At 38.5% G+C, this 11,838-nt stretch overlaps 1 protein-coding gene and 1 long non-coding RNA gene across 2 annotated transcripts in view; one reads left to right on the top strand and one right to left on the bottom strand.

The window, feature by feature from the left end:
* Window positions 1-3,548: 3,548 nt before the first annotated feature.
* Window positions 3,549-11,838, bottom strand: part of LOC116686860 (uncharacterized) — a 16,294-nt gene continuing 8,004 nt past the window's right edge. The window contains exon 3 of the long non-coding RNA XR_004331384.1: window positions 3,549-3,763. This is a non-coding gene — a long non-coding RNA (uncharacterized LOC116686860). The remainder of the gene's footprint in view (window positions 3,764-11,838) is intronic.
* The window catches only part of amot (angiomotin), an 84,856-nt gene continuing 77,652 nt past the window's right edge, over window positions 4,635-11,838 (top strand). The window contains exon 1 of the mRNA XM_032511900.1: window positions 4,635-5,612. The gene's annotated coding sequence lies outside the window, so the exon portion shown is untranslated. The remainder of the gene's footprint in view (window positions 5,613-11,838) is intronic.

An 11,838-nucleotide genomic window follows, 5' to 3' on the forward strand; every position in this document is an offset into this window, starting at 1 on the left:
ATATCAGGGCATGAAAAAATGCTGCGGGGACACCCAAACGACTGGGACTAATATATAAAGCCCACTGTATTTGGTTTACTCACTAAAAAACAAATCACAAAACATTCCCCATGTACGGAAGGGAGGCCCGTTACACTTCCAGATAAGTGTCAGGTACAATGGCATTTCCCTGCAGTATAGAACTACTTTGGCAATAATGGTATCTGCTATAATCTGTACTTGTGTTCATTTATCTCCACCAATGTAACAGATAACTGACGAGGCTGCACTGCACTGGCTAGAAACAAGGAGCTTTCATTAACTTCCACCTGTCAGCTGTGTACCCCAAAGTGGAGACCGGAAGATATTTGCCAGGAACAAAGAAAGGGGGCAAGTTAGAAACTGATTTATTGGGTCCGCACACCATTGTTAACGTTGATGGGAAAAGTGCAGACCTTGAAGCAGAAGGAAAGGTATTTGAGAAGATAAACATTGACCACCTCAAAAGATATGTGGAACCCCAACCAAGAATATCAGCTAAATGGAATCCTGCCTCCTTCAGCACTGCACCATAGCTCTACCTCTACGCTTCCTCCAGCACAACAGCCCAGCCCCTTGAGGTGCACCAGGGTTCCCCAATAACCCATTTTAACACAGAGTCCAAAATCATGCACGTTGTCCACAAGTCTCCAGTCCCCAGAGGAACGTTAGTATGTTTCATTGCAAACGACTTTGAGCAACAACATACTGAAAGACATTTGATGCATTCAATTCCACATTAGTCCTTTGTAAATAACTGTCTTCTAATTCTCAGTAATAGCAGAAATCTTGTCTGGAAAACAGCAAGGGATGCTGTGGAGCAAGGTAGGACCCTATAAATTATTTACCAGAGACCTGGCACCTGGCAGACAGATACTGTAAGAAAGGTCTTTCTTGTCGAATCATTTGAGATAACTGAGATGTGGCGAGGATCATTCAGGGGATTTAAAAATGTGACTACTTTCAAATTCTGTTCATAAATGATTACAATATCTATAATTTATTCATTTTCTGTATGTTTTCAGATGAACCCAATTGCCTGTGATGTTTTAATAGGAGCAATTGTGACAAACATCATTGGACACTTGTGGTGAGAATGTACATACACTATATAATGACTATTTTAATGTGACATTCCATCCGCTTTACGTGATGTTGTGAATTGTATTGTGAAAGTCATTTATCCAAAGGAGAAGCGGGTGCTTTACATCGACCCCCTCGGTGAAACCCTTGCTGAATTAAAAAATGCAAGGATATTAACAAGGCAAGTTAGATCAGTGGTAATGTCATAAAAATGTTTGTTCCAAATAAGCATATTTTGCTTATCTACGGATCTTTCGTGAGACGCAAGCATATCCATATATTGCAATGGACTTGTGATAAAATTGACCCTCCACGTCAGCAGGCTTCAACGTCTTGTAGGGCATTGGTCTGCAAGGAATGTGTGCAAATGACCCTTTGTTGAATAGAGCTATTGACTGTTACTAATTGTACTGTTTCTTTAGTTTGCAGAGCTTGTCCTTAATGAGTTGGTGGATTTCAGTATCGATGAGGTTGCAACTACTCAGTTGAGAAGGGAAATAGTTCGCAGACCGGTAGAGGATTTGGGTTTGATTGTATTTTTATGTCAATGTATCATTGTGTCTTAGAAACTATTTACACTTGTGTAATGTGTTAGAAAACTTGATGGAGCTATGCAGAGCATGTGTTAATGCATGCCAAAGTCCAGGAACAAATAAAGATGGTCATGATGAATGGGTTACCCAGTCATGTCCATCACATTCAAGGATTCTGTACACATTTACACATGTAACATAAACATCTACTGCTATTATTATTATTATTATTATTATTAATTTATTAATTAATTAATTAATTTGATTTTTGTCAGATCCAGTGCACAACATCCAGGTTGTGGTTTCATTGGGTGTGTGTTGGAAGACCACCTTTTGAACCAGAACTACTTTTGTACAGCATGTACTTTATAAAAACGTGCCACTCTCTTGCAAAGTAAAATCTGTTTGGTACAACAAGGTATTCAGCTCCTCATACTGTATACCAGGCTACGAGGCAAGACAGGTTAAAAAGGAATAAGCGCATTAAAGAATATCAATAGTTACTTGCTGTGTCAGAGTTCTATTTCAGAACAACTTTACATCAGTTTGGAAGGAATGATTCAATTTAAAGACACATTAAAATGCTTGGTTAATGCGGAGCCAAACTCAAGTAGGTTGACATTGTTTTATAAGCCTTTGTTTTGCAAATTCAGAGGTGTATATATTACTATATCCTACAGTCCCTCACAAAAGTCTTGTCGCTTGTGTACAAATTGACCTGAAGTGCCGCTGAAATAATATTTCTAATCAAGAGTTATTTACAAGAAATGGCTCATTTTTCCCATCAGCTTTTGTAATAATGTTTCATGCAAAAAAACTGTCAAAAAGTATTCTATATTCACAGCTTGGTAAAGCCCATTGAGGCATTTTTGCAAAGACTAAGTGTTGTCGCCTGTCATAGAGCTTCACCTGTGACGAATAAGGATAATTAGGTCTCAGGTGTGTAAAAACAACCCCATTACACTAGACCTTCACATCAACTGCAACTAGAACTCTGCAACATGCCTAAGATTCACCCTGAGACTAAAGTTTTTGATTATCAAGAGCCTGAAGACCAGATCCCTGCTGATTGTGGCAGACACCTTCAATGTGTCTCAGTCAAGTACAGAGGAAAAAACATCTGAAGACACTGGATGTTTTTGACAAGCCCAGTTCGGCAGACCCCGCAAGACAACTGCTCGAGAGGACCGTTTGTAGGCTCGAAAATCCAAAACCAGCCCATTTTCTACTGCAGCAGAGCTCCACCAGACCTGGTTCCCTGAAGTCCCTGTTTCAACCAGAACGGTTTGTCGGATTCTGTCTCGAAATGGCCTCCATGGTCGAATCAGTGCCCAGAAGCCAGCACTAAACAAAAGACAATTGAAAAACCGTGTGGCATTTGCCAAGGCCCACAGCCTGCTAAAAGGATGGATGCTGGAGTAGTGGAAAAAAGTGGATTTTTCAGATGAATCTTCTGTTGAATTACACCACAGTTGCCGCAAATATTGCAGGAGACCTACTGGAGCCCGCATGGATCCAAGATTCACCCAGAAAACAGTGAAGTTTGGTGGCGGAAAAATCATGGTCTGGGGTTACATCCAGTATGGGGGTGTGCGAGAGACCTGCAGGGTGGAAGTTTATTTATTCCGACAATATTGGACTACAAGTTATCTGTAAAACAGAAATGTGTCAGTCACTGTAGTAGGTGGCTATGATGAAGTAGTTAGTCAATTTGGCTGTAGATGAAAAGAAAGAAACGTGATAACTATCAGGTATTTTACTAAACTAAGCCAAGTTACGAGTTGTTTTAGATCAGCACAAAACCAAGTGTTCGGATTCGCAGCTGTTCCGTATCCGGTGGAATGTTGGGGTTAGAGAAACATTTTTGCAGCAGTAGATCTGGGAAACAATTTGAAAATTGCCAGGAATAAGAAATGCATACCATGATAACATCTAAATAAATGTTGATAGATGTAGCATTATAGTTTTAAAAATATCAAACAACTAATCCAGCTTCCCTGGCCAAAATGGACCAAAATAATAACATTAAAAGAAATAAATATAAACCATAAGATCTCGTGAATAAATGTTGATTAAAACAGCGGTTATTGGGCTAAAAATACCAATAATAGCAACGCTGTATACAGCTTCTGTGCTGCAGCATGACTAGCAGAAAGAATTATGCTGTAACCACGAAATATGCTACCTGTTAAAATACATTAGTTAAAAAAATGTCACCTTTTCGTGATGCCATCACAAACTGCTGTGAGACTGGGTTGGTATTGTGGTTGGTGTGTAGTGTGTTCAAAACAAATGCAGTGTAAATTGCCATTTCCCCATTGGGGACTTTAAAACATTATATTTTTAAATATTTGAAAAAACATTTTGATGTATACATTTGCAAATGTGTGGCAGCATGTACAGCTGTCTTTAATTTCAATATAAGATTGGCTCCTTATACAAGCCCTGTGGTTTGTTTGTCTCACCTAAAAAAATAGTAATAAAGAAATTAATACAAACTACTGTAAATTACTGACACATTCTGTAAATAACAAGCTCTCTTATTTGTGGTCTAGTAATAAAATTATCAGCTCAGTTTTAATTGCATATCCCATTTAAATCTCCTACCACAAACGAATGTGAGACAGGTGACAGCTTATGGAACGGTACATTTTTAAAAGGCATTGCAAAACGGTATTTATTTATTTCGTAATAATTTCAATTTTAAATCTATACAATAAAATGTTACATGTGCTACTTGTTACATGAAAAATATTAACAATTTGCCACGCTCAAGGTTTATAGCCCACTGTGTATTAAATCATTCTACATCGCATTGTGATGTGTAACTTTTGTAGCTCGCAGTCTGCATAGCTGTAGTCTCAAATCGCTGCCACTTTTAACGTCGCGCTCAATGATGCCTATTAGCAGTCTGTCACAATTAGGCTCCTCCTTTGTAACTCTGCTGGCTGAACCAGACATCCCTGATAGAGTTAACCTTTCTGTTTAGTGTTGCTCCAGAGATTATGGGAAATGTAGGCCTATTACAGGAAACTAAATGACCAGACACGGGCCTGGCTGTAGCATTAAAATTCCTCTTTATTCAAGGTAACTTCCTACTGTACACACAACATCTCACCATTTAGTGTAGAACTAGAGCAATCGTCGACATTTCCGACAGCACTTAAAGGCAGCAGAGGGGCCGAAAGTCCGGGCTCAACTCACAAAAGCCCCTTTGTCATTTTTTTTTTTTACTTCTCGATATTGCTTTTTCATCTTTTCTTGTTCATTACTTTGAGATGGGCCTCTTAACTAACACAATAGCCTGATACACAAACGGACTCACGTCATTTTTCCAGATAGAAACTATTCTTAAAGGGCAAAGTTAGCTTCCAAAACGTGACTTTTTGTGTTAAAAAGATAGTCTACTGAAATTTAACCATAAAAAAACGTGTTTTCATATTTAGCCAAATGTTCATGCTTTACTTAGTGCTTGAACTTAACCAATGGTTTAGTCTTGTATTTGCTAGGCCACTTTTAAAGGCTTGTCTGTTACGCATTTGTTAAATCATAATTAGATTTATTCGATTAAACGGGACGGAAAAGTTTTTGGAGCAGGGGAATCCTTCAGTTTCCATTAGCAGGAGAAGGGCGACGAGGAGGGGGAGGCTGGACATTCTTCTCATACTGCAGAGCAGGCAGGGGGGAGCTTCCTGCCACTACTCCTGTACCGCTTCTTTTTTACGGTAAAACATGAAATGTACAGGAAAGGACGAAGACTTTGTGGACGCGAACAAGCTCCTTCTCCCGGAGCAGGAGTTAAAACTCGCGGCGAGACCCACCATTGACCGGCGGCAGCCAGTTTTATTGTTGTAAAGGGAGATTTTCTGCAGCCCGAGGAACCGCTTCAGCCCCGCAAGAAAGGAGAAAAATAACAAAAAGTGATGTGTCGCTGACTTGGAGGACCGGGAAAGTAAACAGAAGAAACACCAATAAAAGGTAAAACTGTGAGTTTACTGGTATATAGTCAGGAAAACGTTAAATTAAACGGTGTGCTAGTCATAGCACGCGTATGCCTTTAGTATAAACTTTAAAGGATAATTAACAGATTTTACAGAGAAAAAGTTTCACTAAGAATCTAAGTCATTGTTCTTTTTGTTTCTTGAAGACAATCAGAACAAAACGTGGTTGCAGAAAGTGATTGTGCTTTATTCAACTTCCTTTATCTAATCTTCATGTCAGTCACACTGGTTTCATACTTTGTTCCGTGATGGGTGCTGTAAATTAATGAAGTAAAGTGAGTTAACGCTCTGAGGTCTAAGCCATTTTCCCAATATTGGGGTCGCCTGGTTTGCTTGTGTGGCTAATGCTTGCATAACCTCAACCCTGTTATGCACAAGATATTGACATCCTTTTTTAAGGACAACCTGGGTTATCAGGAAATGTATATGGCAGGGATGCCACATGCGTGTATGTTATTATATAACTATATAAACAAAAGGACAAAAACTACAGAAATGTATTATAATCACACAGACAATGATAAACAGGACTTTTGGCTTTTGCAACTTGTTCTTCTAAGTCTTTGTAATCAGTGGAAACAAAGAAATGCCAGAAAAGTCTGTATGCTTTTATCCAAAAAAGTAAGTGTCCTCTCCAATGCAATTTCTGTCTGCTATGAGACAGGAGGCCAAAGCAAACTCACGTCCAGGGCTGCTTAAATGACCTGCATCTATGCTCTGAGAATCTATAAATTATTTATTAGGCTACATTTAGGCTGTTATACCATTATTTTAGCTTGTTAGTTCCAGGTTAGATATATGTAGCAGCAAAGTAACACAGTCAGAAAAGTGGCATAATCTGTAACATTGTAGAAGAAAACACCAAAGAATAAAAAGTTAGTCAAGAAGACAGCCTGTGATTGGTTGACACATTCACCTGACAAGATTCTGGCAGTCAAATTTTTTTGGGGCTAACGGTAAACAGTGGAGTTAACATTCTGGTATTTTTTAGCAAAGTCTCTGCACTGTGAGGTTGGATTACATGCTGCTAGTAAGCCAGGATAACACAGAAGGTCTCTTTGGAAAGGCCCAGATTTATCGTTATGCTTGGGCCAATGTAAAAATGTTAAACCAAGGGTGATATCAAGGCAAGCACTGGAAAGGACTTGGCATACACACTTGTCTCAGCCTCTATCAAGGGGGACTGATGAAAGAGCCCATATTGAGAGTGTAGACTGACTCCCAACCTCATGGTGGCGGTAATGCGCCTCTAAGCCACGTTTTTTTTCCTGCAGTGAGTTTATAATAAAATCTTTGGTTTAGGTGTTTTAAGTTTGACTCATCTTTTTCCGCTCAGTTCTTTCGTCAACTTGAAATCCGAAATGTTTCCATATCGGCGTTGCAGTGTTAGTTTTCTTTGATACTAACTCTGCCATATATCATGTTATCACCCCAAAAACGCATGAACTTTCTAATAAATAATGTGGCCGTCCCCCCTTCCACTGCTACTAAAATGTGATCTCCTTCATAGCGGCAAATTGGCAGTAAATTGCTTTTAGCTTGTTTAAAGACAATCATAACATTGTTACTCATGTTATTAATACTGGTTATTGGGCCATTCTGCCAAACCAGGCCCATTTCCTTCACCAGGACAATGTATGTTTAATGTGCACAAATCTGCATGAAAATTAAATAAAATAAAATACATAATTTACAAAATGAATGAAATCTGAAAACACTGAAAAAAGGCATTTGTTACACGCCTACTATCTAACGCTACACTTTTCCATAAAATACAATAATGGAAGTCCTTCCTAAATCTTATTTTTTTGCATTGATGTGTGACTCCATATCACACATGTGCTTTAAATACACAATATGTATATTCTTCTTTATAATAATGTATACTTTATGGGCTGTATTCTGGCTGTGCCGCGGAGCATCTTGTGACTCGCAGATTTGTATTGTCTCCATGAGTACTTGAAAGAACAATCATGTTTATTAAGCAAGTATCTACTTTCCACTTCAAGCACTACCGTGATTAAACTCCATGCATGTCTCACTGAGACAGACCGATTCATTTGTAAAACTACTCACACATGCGCAATCTGCAAACTTGATTATTTTTTGGCTATTGATTATTTCATGTTGAAAACGGGGAGCGACCATGGGTGACAAGTCAACTGCGTGGGTAACGTCATCTACACTTGTGTGTCTCGCGTTTGTAGCCTCCCACTCATCAACCGCACATACTGTTGCATAGGGCTGTTGTTACCATGTTTCAGTGAGAGTCATGATGTTGCAGTCCATAATAAATTCACAAGTGTTTTTTTAATTTTTTTTTTTTTTTAATTTTAAATTAAAGAACATGGGTACATTACCAGTATGTGCATATACAAAAGTCAATACCAGAGATGCATATACAGAAAAAATAGATGTAGAAAATAAATAAAAATGTACAAAAAAATGTAGTAGATATTAAGTCTGACCGGTACATGAGAAAACACAATTCTAGTCTTAATTGCCTTCTTATTCTTAATGTCTCAATAGTGTTGCTGTATTGATGCAGTTCTTGAAAAAAGTGTTCCAAGCTTGGTTTGGAGCCCGCCCGTTTCTTCTTGTGAATGTGGAATTTTCCCAATAACAACATTAATTGAACAAAATAGACAAGATCTTTGTCCATCCCATTGCCTTCAAAACAAATACAAATATCTTTATCCTCAAGTTGAATTGATTGCCTAGTGTTCAGTCTTATAAGATGTTAAACAACAACCCAAAATATTTTAGTACACATACAGTGAAAGAACAAATGACAGATTGTTTCTTCTTCTAGTTCACAGAAAGTGCAAGGAGAGAGTTTAAATCTCTTTATTGTCTTTTTTGCTGGATATATTTCATGCAAGATTTTAAAAGAAACCTCTTTTACAAATTATTAATATCAAACTATTAAGAGACAATTTATCTATAATTAACCAGATTTTTGCCAGTTAATTTCTCAATAGATTGAAGCCCAAAAGAATCTTCCTGAGAGCAGAGTTACCTCTTGTATACAATTCCTGATGTGTTTACATGAACATTTATTCTTGGCAATGTCGACTCCCCCGATGAATATACCACTACTAAACGGGATGATCACTGACATTACTGAACCTCTAAGAAGTTACAGCACACTTTTCAGCACAGCATCAACAACTCTTGTATATTCTCTTGTTGTGACTGCTAACCGGAATTTGGAGAGGAATTCAGTATACTTTAGTAACTGCTAGGGCTGTAGCAATGCACCAAACCCATGATTCGGTTCCTATCACAATTTTTGACCCCCGATTCAATACAAACCTTGATTCTTTTTTTTAGGAGGGGGAAAGATTTTTTGAAAACATGAAGATATTTTTATTAAATAACATTTGAGAAACCAGTATAAACAAACATCAAAGAACAATATTAACTATGCAAATTATTAACAACATGCCTAAGTAAAATAAATAAATAGCCAAAGCTAGAACACTTCTGTTTTCTTTGTAACAAAATACTGTTGAAAAACCAACAGAACTAAACTCCATTGTGGATAATTTGAGGATGTTGAAAATTCTTCTTCAATCAAGTTCTCTTACATTTGACAATTTCCAAAATGATGATGATGATAATTTAATTTCCAGTAATATTATTAGGGTTGTGTCTAACAATCCCACTATTGAGATTAATTATTACAGCCCTTATGATTTGTAAAAACTGCAGGTTCTATCATCACTGAGTCCACCTTATTCTCTATGTCTGATGAGACCAACCAGAAATATTTGGGGATTGGTGAGATCTATCCTTATGATTCCAAGTATATATGTTTTGGTTTGGGTCTATTATTGGATGCAGTGTCTACAAGACATTGGTCAATGTCTACAAGAAGAATTATCCATCTACCATCTGTATAAGGTGCTTGATGACATGACCCTTAAACTTTCCCTGCGGTATAACGACCCCTGCTGAACTATTGATGCCAAATGAAAACCACACATCTGTTTCTGAAGCATGAGTTTCTTGGATAAAATAAAAATCGGCACCTTTACTCTGGCAACATAAGAATAAACTTTTTCTCTTCAACTGGTTTCTAATACCCTTGGCATTGACACATAAAACAGAATTGGACATTTGATAACACAAACAGATAAAAGAATAACTACTCTCTCTAGACTTTTAAGCTTTTTTGGTCAATGGCAGGAATCACTGCACAAGTGTTGAATATTGGTTGCCTTAACAGAACACCATAGACTACTCCATTATGACCGGATGTTACCCAGAATATTCAAGTTTACCTAGAAGTATATTATCATCACATATCTCCGTTTGCTTAGTTAAATTGTTTGTCCGTCTATTTTAATCTTTTTCCTGTTAATAAATTCCTTATTTTCCACGAAGTAGGCTTTTTTCCACTCTTACTCGCTGCCTCCACGGCAGGCCATAAAGGACTGCGGCTGTCTCTGTCAGCTGTTGTCAGATCTTCTTTAAAGTGGAGAAGGTTGTTCTTCAGGTAGTTGTTCTTCTTGGATCCTCTCCATAACACATCCCTGGCTGTTCTGGACATGAACCTGATCATTATTGGTTGTACTGGTTTTCAGTAACCTGGTGTAGACTAGTAAGTAATATATAGGCTTTCAATGTAGAAACAGGAACGGAGAAATGCCCACAGTGAATCCGTTTAAGTTTTTTTAAATCGATCAACCTAATTTTGATATGCTACATCTTTACATAAAACCAATATGCATGTTATTTCAGAAGGAAAACAATGTTTTTTGTTGTGGATTTGCTTTTCATCCTAACTCAAGGAGACACTTCACTTGCTCGTCTGCTATAGATCCACTCATGACAACGTAGCCAGCTGATTCAACTGACTCACTCACTCAGGGACTGAGTCCCATGGTTTGTGGGCTAACATGTTTTGGACTGTCGGATAGACCAAATCGCATTTTAATATGCTACATTTATACACCAAAACTATGGTAAGCCTAGGCTACATGCCATATGTTATTTCAGAAGTGAAAGAATGGCTTTTGTTGTGGTTTTGCTTTTTACCCGGACTAGAGACTTCACTCACTTGTCAGATCCACTCATGTCAACGTAGCTGGCTGATTTATGCGACTGAATGACTCATTTGACAACTCATTCTCGAGTGAGTCCAATGGTTAGCAACCTTGCAATGTTTACGGATCTGAGTCTGTGCGTTGGGAAGTTCCTATAACCTGTCTCAGACTGTCTCTATGCTCTATGCTTGAGTTGATTTGTTGAGTTGTGGTTACCTATAAAGTTGTAAGTTATAAAGTGTTTGGCAGCTAAGATGGCTAGGACTAGTAGTCCATATCTTCCAGTTGCGGGAGTTCGTCTTCACCCAAGTTGTCCATTGTTGACATGTGGTAACATTAGCTTAGCTTACAGCTAGAAACGTATAAATCCACCTCTTGTAGTCTCAGATGCAGGCGTTAAATACACTGCTCAAAAAAATAAAGGGAACACTAAAATAACACATCATAGATCTGAATGAATAAAATAATCTCATTAAATACTCTTTTCTTTACATAGTTGAATGTGCTGACAACAAAATCACACACAAAATGTCAATGGAAATCAAATTTATCAACCCGTGGAGGTCTGGATTTGGAGTCACACTCAAAATCAAAGTGGAAAACCATACTACAGGCTGATCCAACTTTGATGTAATGTCCTTAAACAAGTCAAAATGAGGCTCAGTAGTATGTGTGGCCTCCACGTGCCTGTATGACCTCCCTTCAAAGCCTGGGCATGCTCCTGATGAAGTGGCGGATGGTCTCCTGAGGAATCTCCTCCCAGACTTACACTAAAGCATCCGCCAACTCCTGGACAGTCCGTGATGCAACGTGGCGTTGGTGGATGGAGCAAGACATGATATCCCAGATGTGCTGAATTGGATTCAGGTCTCAGGAACGGGCGGGCCAGTTCATAGCATCAATGCCTTCCTCTTGCAGGAACTGCTGACCCACTCCAGCCAAATGAGGTCTAGCATTGTCTTGCATTAGAAGGAACCCAGGGCAAACCGCACCAGCATATGGTCTCGCAAGGGGTCAGAGGATCTCATCTCAATACCAAATGGCAGTCAGGCTACTTCTGGCACATGGAAGGCTGTGCGGCCCCCCAAAGAAATGCCACCCAACACCATTTCTGATCCACCGACAAACCGGTCATGCTGGAGGATGTTGCAG

Source organism: Etheostoma spectabile, unplaced genomic scaffold, assembly GCF_008692095.1.
Source record: "Etheostoma spectabile isolate EspeVRDwgs_2016 unplaced genomic scaffold, UIUC_Espe_1.0 scaffold512, whole genome shotgun sequence".
Classification (NCBI taxonomy): Eukaryota; Metazoa; Chordata; class Actinopteri; order Perciformes; family Percidae; genus Etheostoma; species Etheostoma spectabile.